The sequence below is a fragment of the Mastomys coucha genome, unplaced genomic scaffold, assembly GCF_008632895.1.
Source record: "Mastomys coucha isolate ucsf_1 unplaced genomic scaffold, UCSF_Mcou_1 pScaffold3, whole genome shotgun sequence".
In the NCBI taxonomy this organism is placed as follows: Eukaryota; Metazoa; Chordata; class Mammalia; order Rodentia; family Muridae; genus Mastomys; species Mastomys coucha.
The window spans coordinates 10858663-10869725 of NW_022196909.1; the positions used below are offsets into that span (position 1 = coordinate 10858663).

Genomic DNA, 11063 nt, shown 5'->3' on the forward strand with positions numbered 1-11063 from the left:
GGGCAACATAGGCAGAGAAGCACTTGTGTGGGGTGGGGAGAGGACACCCCCGACTGCCAGACGGATCAGGAAGTCATTGTGTCCCATCCCTCTGCCCGACTCCCATTTGCTGGGAGCAGAGTCACCTTACCTGGATCACCAGGCACAGGACAATGCAAGCACACTCGTCCAGTCTCCTCACCGCTGTGGCAGGTCAGCATCAAGTGACATCAGCTGTGTGTGCAGCTGCTTCACCCCTGCCACACTCCTCCCAGACACTGTGGCTCTCCACCTCCACCCTGTTTACCCAGACTCTCCACTCTGTCTCCTCTCAGTAATGGGTAAGTCGAGGCATACAACAAACATACAAGTGTTTACACATGCGTCCACATAGCTTTAAATACGATCTGACACCCTCCATCTTTCTTTATGTCCACATCCAAAGCACTGGATAACCCTGGCCACTGCCATACCCACACACATATGCCTTTGGGCTTGGGTGGCATGCATGCACCCACACGTGTACACATATGTGCACACATATGCTAGCACACACACATACCCCTTCACCCCTAGAACTACCATAGATGACAAGCAAAGGTGATATGTCCGTGTGAAAAGTTGCTGGAGCAGCTTGGTCAGGACCAGTGGTGGTTACAGGGGGTGGGGTGGTCGGCAGAACAGTGAGGTGTTCTGGCTGGAGGTCCTAGTTTTCTGCTGACCAGTCCAGCAGAGCATCAGGGGACCTCCGTGCTCCAGAGCCACCTGCTCCTCTCCCCTTCCGTCCCCTGGCTATAGGCCATCTTCTCTCATAAGCCTCCATCCCCGACTTAGCGGGAGGCCTCTTGAAGGTGCCAGAGGGATCAAGATGACTGGCCCAAGGTCACCTGGAAACCAAGGAAGGAAACCAGTCTCCCCAGAGGACTGCAGGACACATTAGCTTCTATCAGAAGTCGTGCCTGCTGACCCCACCTGACCTCCAACCGCCCTCAGTTTTGGCCATGCTCCCTGAACCTCAGTTTTCTTCTCAGTGATGGAGTCTGGCCAGACAACTCTTCTTAGCTATTTTTGTGCCCACACACACCCCTGAGAGATCTTCATCTTTACATTCAACTCCTATAGGGCAGGGACTAGCCAGGACTCCTCTGTCCCAGGGTGTGAAGAAAGGAGTTCTTAGCCATGGCTCTTGATGGAGCTCCGATGTGACCCTGGGAATGTCCCAGTGCTGCCTGACCCTCACACGCTCTTTCCTGTCTGGTAGTGTCAGGCTGCCAGCTTTCTGTGGCGTGTCCCACATGCAGCAGTATGATAGGTCTTAGGTCAGTGTGGAGGAAGTTCCCCCACAGAGCTCATATGTGAAGTCTGCTAAGAAGTGCTCCTTGTCTTGGACTCCTGGCCCCTGCCCTTTCTCAGGTCTCTATGCGTCTGTTACCTGGCATGGCTGCCTGCTGAAGGGGCATGAGTCAACTTCTGCCCAACATGTAATGCTCCTTTCTGTGCCTGAGATTTCCGGGCCCTGGAATAGTGGACCCTCCATCTGTGGTCCTCCATGACTCTCTGCACTCTTAACTTGCCCTTGGTCCAAGCTCTTCCCTCTGGGCTTCTGGAACTTGCCTGGGTGTCTAAGGGTGGACATGGATGGGTCAGGCTATGGCTCACTGCTCTGTAGTGCTGGGGTTCATGGTCCCTCTTTGAGCTTTCTCCTTCTCTGGAATGTAGCTTCTGGGTAAACTCCCTCCATGGGTGCAGGGTGGGGATGATGCTTTGATTTGTCTTCAGAATTTCAAAGGTACACTTTCCTCTTCCTCCTCTTCCTCCTCTTCCTCCTCCTCCTCCTCCTCCTCCTCCTCTTCAAAAGATTTATGTTTGAAGCCTCTATCTGCATGTACACCTGCATGCCAGAAGATGGCACCAGATCTCGTTATAGATGGTTGTGAGTAATATGGTTCCTGGGAACTGAATCCAGCTCTCTGAGGACCCTGCCTGGGACTGTTGTTGTAAGATTCGGAGAACCGAGTCTTACGTCCAGGATGTCGTCCCACTCACAAAAACAGAGATGGAGAACAATGCAATTAGCATGAGCTTTTTAGTGATCCAGTATACTGGGGTCATCTAGCATTCCAGCAAAGGCGACCCCGAGGAACTAAAGCATACTCTCCCAGAACATAGGTTTACAGCACGAGTTATCTCTCATTGGTGGAGCTCGTTGTTCTTTGTTTCCATGGACCTCTGTGCCCCAGGTGAGGAGGAGATACCGATTGCATGTAGGAGGGGTAGGGGGAGATCCACCCCTTACTTGGGATGTTTCCTGGAGCCGGGCATTGCTCCCCACAATTAGGGCATCTCCTGGGGACTGATGTTTGCTCGGTAAACCCTTCTGAAGCTCTGTCTTTAGGCTTAATGGACATTCCTTGCTCCTTGGTATTTTTATGAGGTGTCCCAGTTTGCTCAATTCTCACACTGTCACTGGCTTCTTCCTTTCTTTCTTTCCTTCTTTCTTTCTTTCTTTTTTTAGCTTTTTGAGACTGGTTTCTCTGTATAGCCCTGGCTGTCCTGGAACTCACTTTGTGGACCAGGCTGCCAGGCTGGCCTCGAACTCAGAAATCTGCCTGCCTCTGCTTCCCAAGTGCTGGGATTAAAGGCGTGTGCCACCACCGCCTGGCTGTCACTGGCTCTTCTTATACAAGACTATTCTCTGACCCAACCTGCCAGCATCTTCATCAGATCACCTGTGTCTGCTCATAAAAGATCATCACAGCTGGGTTTATTGACCGATGATATTGCTTCGAAAGAAAACCTTCACCTGAGTGTTGGACTGTTTCTCCTAACCAGCTATATGCGATTCTTTCCTAACTGCACATGATCTAAGGGAGGGGCTAGAAGATTAGACTTGGAAGGACTCTGGGAGAGGGCTCCATCATCCGTGTTGGCTTTGTACTGTCCAACGTAGTTGCTTTGAGGTCACTCGCACTCCTTCCCATAATCCCTTTCCCATTGCTCTGTGTGTAAGCCTAGCAAACTCATTGGTTCCCATGGTGTCCTTTGAGAGACTTTTAGGCAGAATTGAATCTTGGTTTGTCATTGGGAGGGTCAGAGGAAGGGTAGACACTCTTCACATCTCCCCAAAAGAAGGAATTTCAGCCATAGCTAGCAGGTTAGATGGGATACAACAAAACCCAGATGTCTGACGTCATGCTGCCTAAGGGTGGGGTGTCTGCTGAGGGAAATTCACCATGGCTTCTTGTCCCTGTGTGGCATGTGGCAAGTGTGGCTGTGGGGGAATAGTTGCCCTGGCTTGGTAAAAGCAGAGGATGGTGAGATATGTCACTAAGGTGCGGCCACCTGAGTAGGGGTTGTCTTGGGGGAATCCCTGGTTGTCTTTCTTCTAGGTGGTATGGAACGACATGCCTGCTTGATGGGTGGGGTCTGTGCCAGGAGTATAGCCATATTCCGAGAACAGATGAAGGTCTAGATCACACACATTGCTAGCCCTGGGAGTCGTGCTGTGGTGGGGTGGCAATGCCAGCAAGCAGCTGCAGAGGTGGCCTTGGGTAATGATGGATCTGAGATCAAGGTGGCAGCCTGGAGGGTGACTGTAGGCGTGTGTCGGTGGGCAGGGCTTGCAATGAGAGAGACCTGCAACTGACGTCCTCGGGGTTGGCTTGGAGGAGATGGAGGTACTGGCTTGGCCCTACTCATAGCTGGGAAGCCAAAGGGGAAAGAACCCCAATCATCTCTGTATTAAGGAGCTCTTCCTAGAACCCCAAAAACCTCGAGTCAGGTAGCAAAGGGGAAGAAGTAAATGGGGGTAGCAGAAGACTACCCTGGAGCCCAAGGTCTGATACAGAGAAAGGAGAAATAGGACCGGGCACGTAGACACAGGGGGCTTAGCAACAGTGTGAGAGACCCTGCACAAGGGATCTTAGCAACAGTCAACGTGAGACACTCTGGTAATCAGGGAATATTCTAAAATTTCAAAAATTGCTGGAATTAAGGAAGAGCTTTAAACAAGCAATAAAGGATCTCTCGTAGCACGGCTTGTGGGGCTGTGGGGGGTGGGGTAGATGGGAGCCATCTGAGTCCTGCAGAAGCAGGGAAACTGAGGGACGGACGTAACCACACATCTGTCCTTGACACATGAGCTGTATAGCCTGAGGCAGGACAAGAGGGACCGGTCCTGATGGACTGGCTCACAGGATCCATCAGAGACCCTTGGCGATCGACCATGGAGGTCCCCATTGATGGCAGTGGCTGCCAGGACATAGAGGGACAGGCCCTGCCTGGCGAGGGAGCCAGGTGTAAGGGAAGCAATGTATAACGTCCGGTTCACAGCAAAGGTCGGAGTTCATCAGGAGTGTGAGGAACCGGTTTAGTAAGGACTGCCAGGTTGGCGCGGAGCTTTGGCAGATTTGCGGGACACGGTTTTTTATCAAGTAGGGAAGGCTTTGGAGGCTTGAAGTGGCTTGACCCACCGTGGAAAGAGCATTGTACGAGAACAGCCTAGAGATAAGAGGGACAAAGCAGAGACAGATCGGCTGTGGCTAGTCCAAGGCAAACGGCCAAGATTTGCGTTGAACCCCTAAGGGGGGTACGTGTGACTAGAAAGCCAAAATGTTTTAAGGAGCTTTGGAAAGGCTTTAAAGCCAGAGGAGCAGTTCACAGAAGGCAGCCATGATAAAATAATGCAGCCGAAGATGATTAAACTCGTCCTGAGGGCGGGCAGTTCTCATCTCCACACCAGGCTACATATTCCTCCTAACGAAAGGTTGAGCTAGGAGCGGGCCTCCCTGGCAGCCAGGTGTGGTGGGCGGAGAGCGCCACAGTGCGGACCAGCCCAGGGCCTCTCGGGACCCAGGTAACCAACAGCGCAGCGGAGCCTCATCCTCACCTGGGTCTGGTAAGGTAGAGCTGCTGAGCATGTCTCGCTGGATTCCCCTGGTGGAGTAACCCAGGGTGCTCTGGAACACTGCCGTGCAGAGGATCAGACTGCTGGGGAGTGTGGAGAGCTAGGTCAGCGCCTCCCATCCACGCTACTCTTCCCGACACTGACCCGTTGAGGAAGCAGTTGATAGGAACGGATGAATCTCTCGGTGCTGTGCTAAGCCTTTGAACTTAGTGGAGCATCTTGGTTTTGAACTTCAATGATCACCCCAGCACGTGCTTGGAACAGAGACAACAAGCTTTCAGAGAGTTTCCCCAAGGCCCAAGGTTATCTTTTTATTTTTTTTAATTTTTAAAAAAGATTTCTTTTCTCTCTCTCTCTTTCTTTCTTCCTTTCCTTCTTCCTTCCTTCCTTCCTTCCTTCCTTCCTTCCTTCCTTTCTTTCTTTTCTTTTCTTTTCTTTTTTTTTTTTTGAGACAGGGTTTCTCTGTGCAGCCTTGGCTGTCCTGGAACTCACTCTGTAGACCAGGCTGGGCTCAAACTCAGAAATCTGCCTGCCTCTGCCTCCCAAGTGCTGGGATTAAAGGCGTGCGCCATCACCGACCAGTTATTTGTTTATTTTATGTATACGAGTACACAGTAGCTGTCCTCAGTCAGACACACCAGAAGAGGATGTCAGATCTTATAACGGATGGTTATGAGCCACCATGTGGTTGCTGGGATTTGAACACAGGCCAAGGTTATCTTTGTAACCCCCACTGTTTGTTATGGGAATGGCAGGCTCAGTCCTGCCCATCCTCTGGAAAGAGAGTTTGTTATAAATGGCATAATGCTGCTCTCTGAGTGTTTGGAAGATCTGAGAGCCCATATGAAAGACAGGAGTGTGCGTGAAAGAGCGAGCAAGGGGGAATGAGTTTACAGAGGGTGCCAGGCCAGGTGTAGCTGTAGCATTCGTGGGAATTTTATGATTGGGTGACACACACGTGCCAACTGGACGAATTCTACACCAGCCTGGGCCGGTAAATGGTAAAGAGTAAACAAGGATGTCCTGTGTGCACGGTCATAGGTGATCCCAGAAGTTTGCAGAGAATTCCACTGTTGGGGGAGGGTCAACACGGGCTGTCGTCACTTCTACTCCAGAACCAGGTGCTGAGGCTCTGTCGCTGAAGGTACCACATGCGTGGTTTGCAGACGGTGGAGAAATAAGGCTCAGGCTGGCTCCTGTGGTGTCTGTCAGGAGTTGCTACTAAGGATGCTGGATCCGCCATGCTTCATGACGGAAGTGCCGGGAAAGATGCATCAGCTTGTGTGACGACGATGATGATGATGATGACGACGACGATGATGATGATGATGATGATGATGATACGTGTGTACATGTGTCTACAGATAGAAGCAACTTTTTGATTGGACTTAGGGCCCACTCAGGGAGAGCCACATCAGGTGCTAGGACCTTAGACAAAACCCTGTGACTAGGGAAGTCATAGGCTCCAGCGGGGAAGCAACTGCCACAGCTGCATTAAATGGCGTGGCAACTGAGAAGCTCCCCCGAGTTTGTGTTTTAAACGGTATCATAATGGCCATTTTTCATCACCGCAGTCTGTGTGTTTGGATGTTTTCCTTTTTTTCATGCTTTTCCTCATTTGTGGTTTTTTTTTTTTTTTGTGTGGAAGGAATACCTGGGAGACTTGCCAATGCCGAGAGGGCTCCGGGGTTCTGTACTTGCCTGGAGTTGGAGAGCAGTCAGATCTCTTTATCACTCCCTCCAAGGACCACGGGCCCCTGCAGAAAGGAAGGGTGGAAAGAATACAGGAGTGGGAGGCCAAAGGGTCAGAGCACTGTGCAGGACTATCCTCGGAGCCAAGCTGCCACCATCTTTAGGTCTGCTGGATCTCTTGAAAACTATCATCCTGGCTGGACTCGTTGACTGTCGATATTCCTTTATGGAAGGGGCTTGCTTGGTTGATCAGGGATCTTCCCCTGAGCATCCAGCCATTCCTCCCAACCAGATTCTGTCCAGATTGCAAGTCGCCTCAGGGAAGTACTAGTGAGAGTATGTAGTGTGGAAGGACAAGGGGAGCCGACTCCTTCTACACAGCCATGGGCGGAGGCAGCTATGATGATGGCTGAAGACTGCCCAGTATGGGCTCTTTAAGGCCACCCAGGCTCCCGCCTGTAATCCCTCACCAGTTGCTCTGTATAGAGGCCAGATATACTCTGGTTCTCCTGAGTGAACTGTGGTGGAATCACACTTTGATTTGTTGGGACCTTAGAGAGAGGGGTAGACACTTTATCTCTCCCTCCAAAAAAGGAATTTTTAGCATCATTATCCCCTAAGGGGTAAGAGAAACCCCCATAGGTTCCTAAAGACGTTCGCAGCAGAGACACCTGGACCGATGAAGACAGTGGACTCAACCTACAGCAACGCCAAACTCACCATCAGGGTCGGAGAGCGAGTCGAACAGTAGCCGAAGAGACGTTTATACAAAAATGCACTCTGGGACTGGACTGCCGGCAACTCCCAGCCAGAGCCTGGCCTCCGAGCTGTTTGTGCACCTTCAGCATGTGGCAGCTGTCCTAAGTGCTCAAACCACAACCCTCCAGCCTCCCGTCCCACCCTGCCCCCTTGATTAGGGGACACACTACCTTCTGGAGAGGAAGTGCACACTGCTCAGGGTGCAGAACCAGATGCTGGACAGGGCAGGGAATGCCATCAGGCTGGGGAGGGCTGGCTGCTGCCAAGTGTCTTGCAGATCTGTCTTCATTACTTCTCTAGGTGCTACCTGAGGGCAATGGGGCTCCAGAACAGGGAGAGCCCAGGAGCCAATATCCAGCCCAAATAGGGAAGATGTTTCTAGATTCCTACTGTTCCCCAGAACAGCGGCAGCGGAAGGGGCAGGGACAAGTATCTTAGTATCAGATGTGATGCAAGCCAAGGATGATGCTTGGTCCCCTGCCCTGCTCATCCCGAGAACATCAGGTGCAAAAGCTACCCGAGGAAGATAGGAGGGGCCCTCTTCTTGCAGACTAGCCTCAGACAGAGCACTCTGAGGGAATCCATGTCAAGGGAGCATGGTGAGTCTCCAGCAGCCTCTGTCTTTCTGGAAGAAGCTGGGCTTAGTGAAAGTTACCCTATGTGTCCACATCGGCTGTGTAGACAGCAAGCTTGGAGCTGAGACCGGATCACCTTGGGCTTGGCTTGCAGGAAAAGGGATCTTGATTTCAGGTGTGAGGAAGGGTTTGGATGCGAGCAGATGCTTGACCTCTGCGGTTCCTTTGTATCCAGAATTCCTTGGCAGAGAAAAACACGCGCAGTGCTCCTCTAAGTGGTGCCCAAGGTTACCAAGGACGGAGCAGAAACCCGAATATAGCCGGTGGGAGGAGGGCGGCAGCTGGGAGGAGAAAGTAGGTCCTCGGAACAAATGAGGTAGGGCACAGAATTAACGAGGCTGGAAAGGGCTGAGCTCAGGGACTCTCTTTTAAAAACTATCTCTTAGCAAGAAAAAAGCGGGGGGGGTGCGGGGGGGAAGAAATTTGGACATGGGAAATAATGAAGGCAGGGAAGAGAGCTCTCTAACTGGCCTCTCGTAGTGTAAGGGGGAGACGCAGATCAGTGGGTCTAGGTAGGGTGACCCCTGCTTGTCAGGCGGGGCAGACAGACCTTGGCGGACACAGTGCCAGGGGTGGGGGTGTGGGGGTGGCAATAACTAGGGCATAACTCCTGCCCACACCTGGTAGGCTTCCTATATCCCAGTCTTTTCACTTAACCCAGTGGGTCTCGGCCTTCCTGACGCTACGGCTCTTTACTAGAGTTCCCCATGTTGCGGTGACCCTCCCCCCCAACCATAAAGTCATTTTTGGTGGTACTTCATAACTGTAATGTCGCTACTGTTATGAATCATTATGTAAGTATCTGACACGCGAACCCAAAGGGGTTGCAACCCACAGGTCGAGAACCGCTGGCTTAGCCACTGTGCCTGCCAGGCACTATGCTCTGTCTTATCCTCAAAAAGATTTATTTAATGTATATGAGTATACTGTAGCTGTCTTCAGACACACCAGAAGAAGGCATCGGATCTCCTTACAGATAGCTGTGAGCCACCATGTGGTTGCTGGGAATTGAACTCAGGACCTCTGGAAGAGCAGTCAGTGCTCTTAACCATTAAGCCATCTCACCAGCCCTGGTCTTATTCTCATCTTTAGCTCTTGTACTTCCTAGTTTCTTCACTTGGGCTTCCACCTTCCTGGTTCCATTCCAAAGTCTTCACTGAGCCCTTGTCCCTCTGGAAGTCTCCACTGGCAGGCTCAGACTTCATCCCGCTGCTCCTGTTCTGAGCATTTGGTGGTCTTGCTTACCCTCCGGGCTCCTAGCATGGGTACATGTTCTCAGGAGCCCAGATGCCTACATAGGGGAACTTATCCTAGATGACCTTAAGGGTCCTTCCACCTGGCCATTTTATGTTAGAATGGCAGAGAGAGGGGGCAGCCTGTGCTACTCCCTGGGTGACCAGTGGCACCCACTCCTGTTTCTTTAGGGAGAGCAGTTCCTTGTGTCTCAGGAAGGTAGCCTTGTTCACACTGTCTTTGCTATTGGTGTGGGGCTATCTGGGCACAGGGGTTCTTCCGCAGGCTCTGGTCTGATACTGAAGCTCAGTGGTTCTCAACCTTCCTAGTGCTGCGACCCTTTAATACAGTCCCTCATGTTGTGACCAACCCCCCCCCCCCATAAAATTAATTTCATTGTCACTTCATCACTGTAATTTTGCCATGGTTATGCATCGTAATGTAAACATCTGTGTTTCACAGGGGTCGTAGGTGACCCCTGTGAAAAGGTCATTTGACCCCAAAGGGGGTCATGACCCACAGGTTGAGAACTATTGCTTTAGTTAGAGGGCATGCATGGTGGATGGATATGTGCACACGTGTAAGCTACTTGAAGGCATGTGACCTGTATTACAGCTGGTGCTGAGACATTCGCTCCTGTCCTGGTACGGTTTCATCTTTCACTGGGTGGAGAGGGGAGGGAGGGGAAGAATATGTGGGAGGCGGAGGACTCAAAGGGTCCATCTTGGATTGAAGGAAGTAGGGATGGATGGGCCTGCCTTTGAACTTTAGGGTCCTGCTCACCGGATTATAGCTAAAAAGTACTTTTTAGCTCCAGCATTTAGCCACCAGCATTTGCTCCGAGAGAGTGTCACAGACGGCTGACTGAGGGCCTCTCACTTTATTAAGTAGAGACAGTCCACAGGGACCAGCCCTTCAGCAGCTGGAGTGCCGGATCGCCAGTGGCTTTTGGACTGTTTGTGTAAACCCCTAGGTCTTTCATTCTAACTCATCACAACTGGGGATGACAGCTCTGGCTTTGACCCAGAGACTTAGTGTTCTCACGACAGAGGCTTATTGCCTGAACTTGGCGCTTGCTTGCGCAGCCCCTGAGCTCTTAGGCTATTGGGTTTCTTGGCCCTTGGCTCTTCGTAGCTCTTTGGGGGCCAGAACTCCCTGTCTTAGCACTTCACAGCCACTTACCTTCCTCAGTCTTCGCCATCTGGAGTTTCTGCCTCGGTCACTCTTATACTCCATGGCTGTGTTCATTCTGCTGTGATTGCTGACTAAAAAAATGCTCCAGGGCAGGGGTTCTCAACCTGTGGGTCAAGACCCCCGTCGGGTGGAGGATGGAATGACCCTTTCACAGGGGTCAAATATCAGATATCCTGCATATCAGATATTTACATTATGATTCGTAACAGTAGCAAACATATTGTTACGAAGCAGCAGGGAAAATAGTTTTATGGTTATGGGGGGATCACCACACCATGATGTCTTAAAGGGTCACAGCATCAGGAAGGCTGAGAACCACTGCTCTAGGTCTTGTCTTCTCTTTCTGAACCTGTGTAGCCTGCTCTACCCACAACAAAGGTCACAAGTCATCAAAACCACCAGCAAACCTCAAAACCCCTTTCCTGGGCCTAGAGTTCGCAACACTGGAACTGGAGTGGTATATAGGACAGACACCGCCCAGGCTAACAGCATAGCTGTGGAAAATGGCATGTGTGTGTGTGTGTGTGTATAGTGGCTATTCCTGGTTGTCAACTTGACTATATCCGAAATGAGCTATAATCCAGAATTAGAAGGCTTACCTGTGGCCCTAATCTGGAGGCTGAGAGATACAAGTTTCCATCCTGAATCTTGGCATGGAGATCTTG

At 51.2% G+C, this 11063-nt stretch overlaps 1 long non-coding RNA gene across 1 annotated transcript in view; it reads right to left on the reverse strand.

The window, feature by feature from the left end:
- Window positions 1-6594: 6594 nt before the first annotated feature.
- Window positions 6595-11063, reverse strand: part of LOC116075316 — a 7858-nt gene continuing 3389 nt past the window's right edge. Inside the window, exons 2-3 of the long non-coding RNA XR_004112524.1 lie at window positions 7507-8272; window positions 6595-6799 (exon numbers count right to left, since the gene is read on the reverse strand). This is a non-coding gene — a long non-coding RNA (uncharacterized LOC116075316). The remainder of the gene's footprint in view (window positions 6800-7506; window positions 8273-11063) is intronic.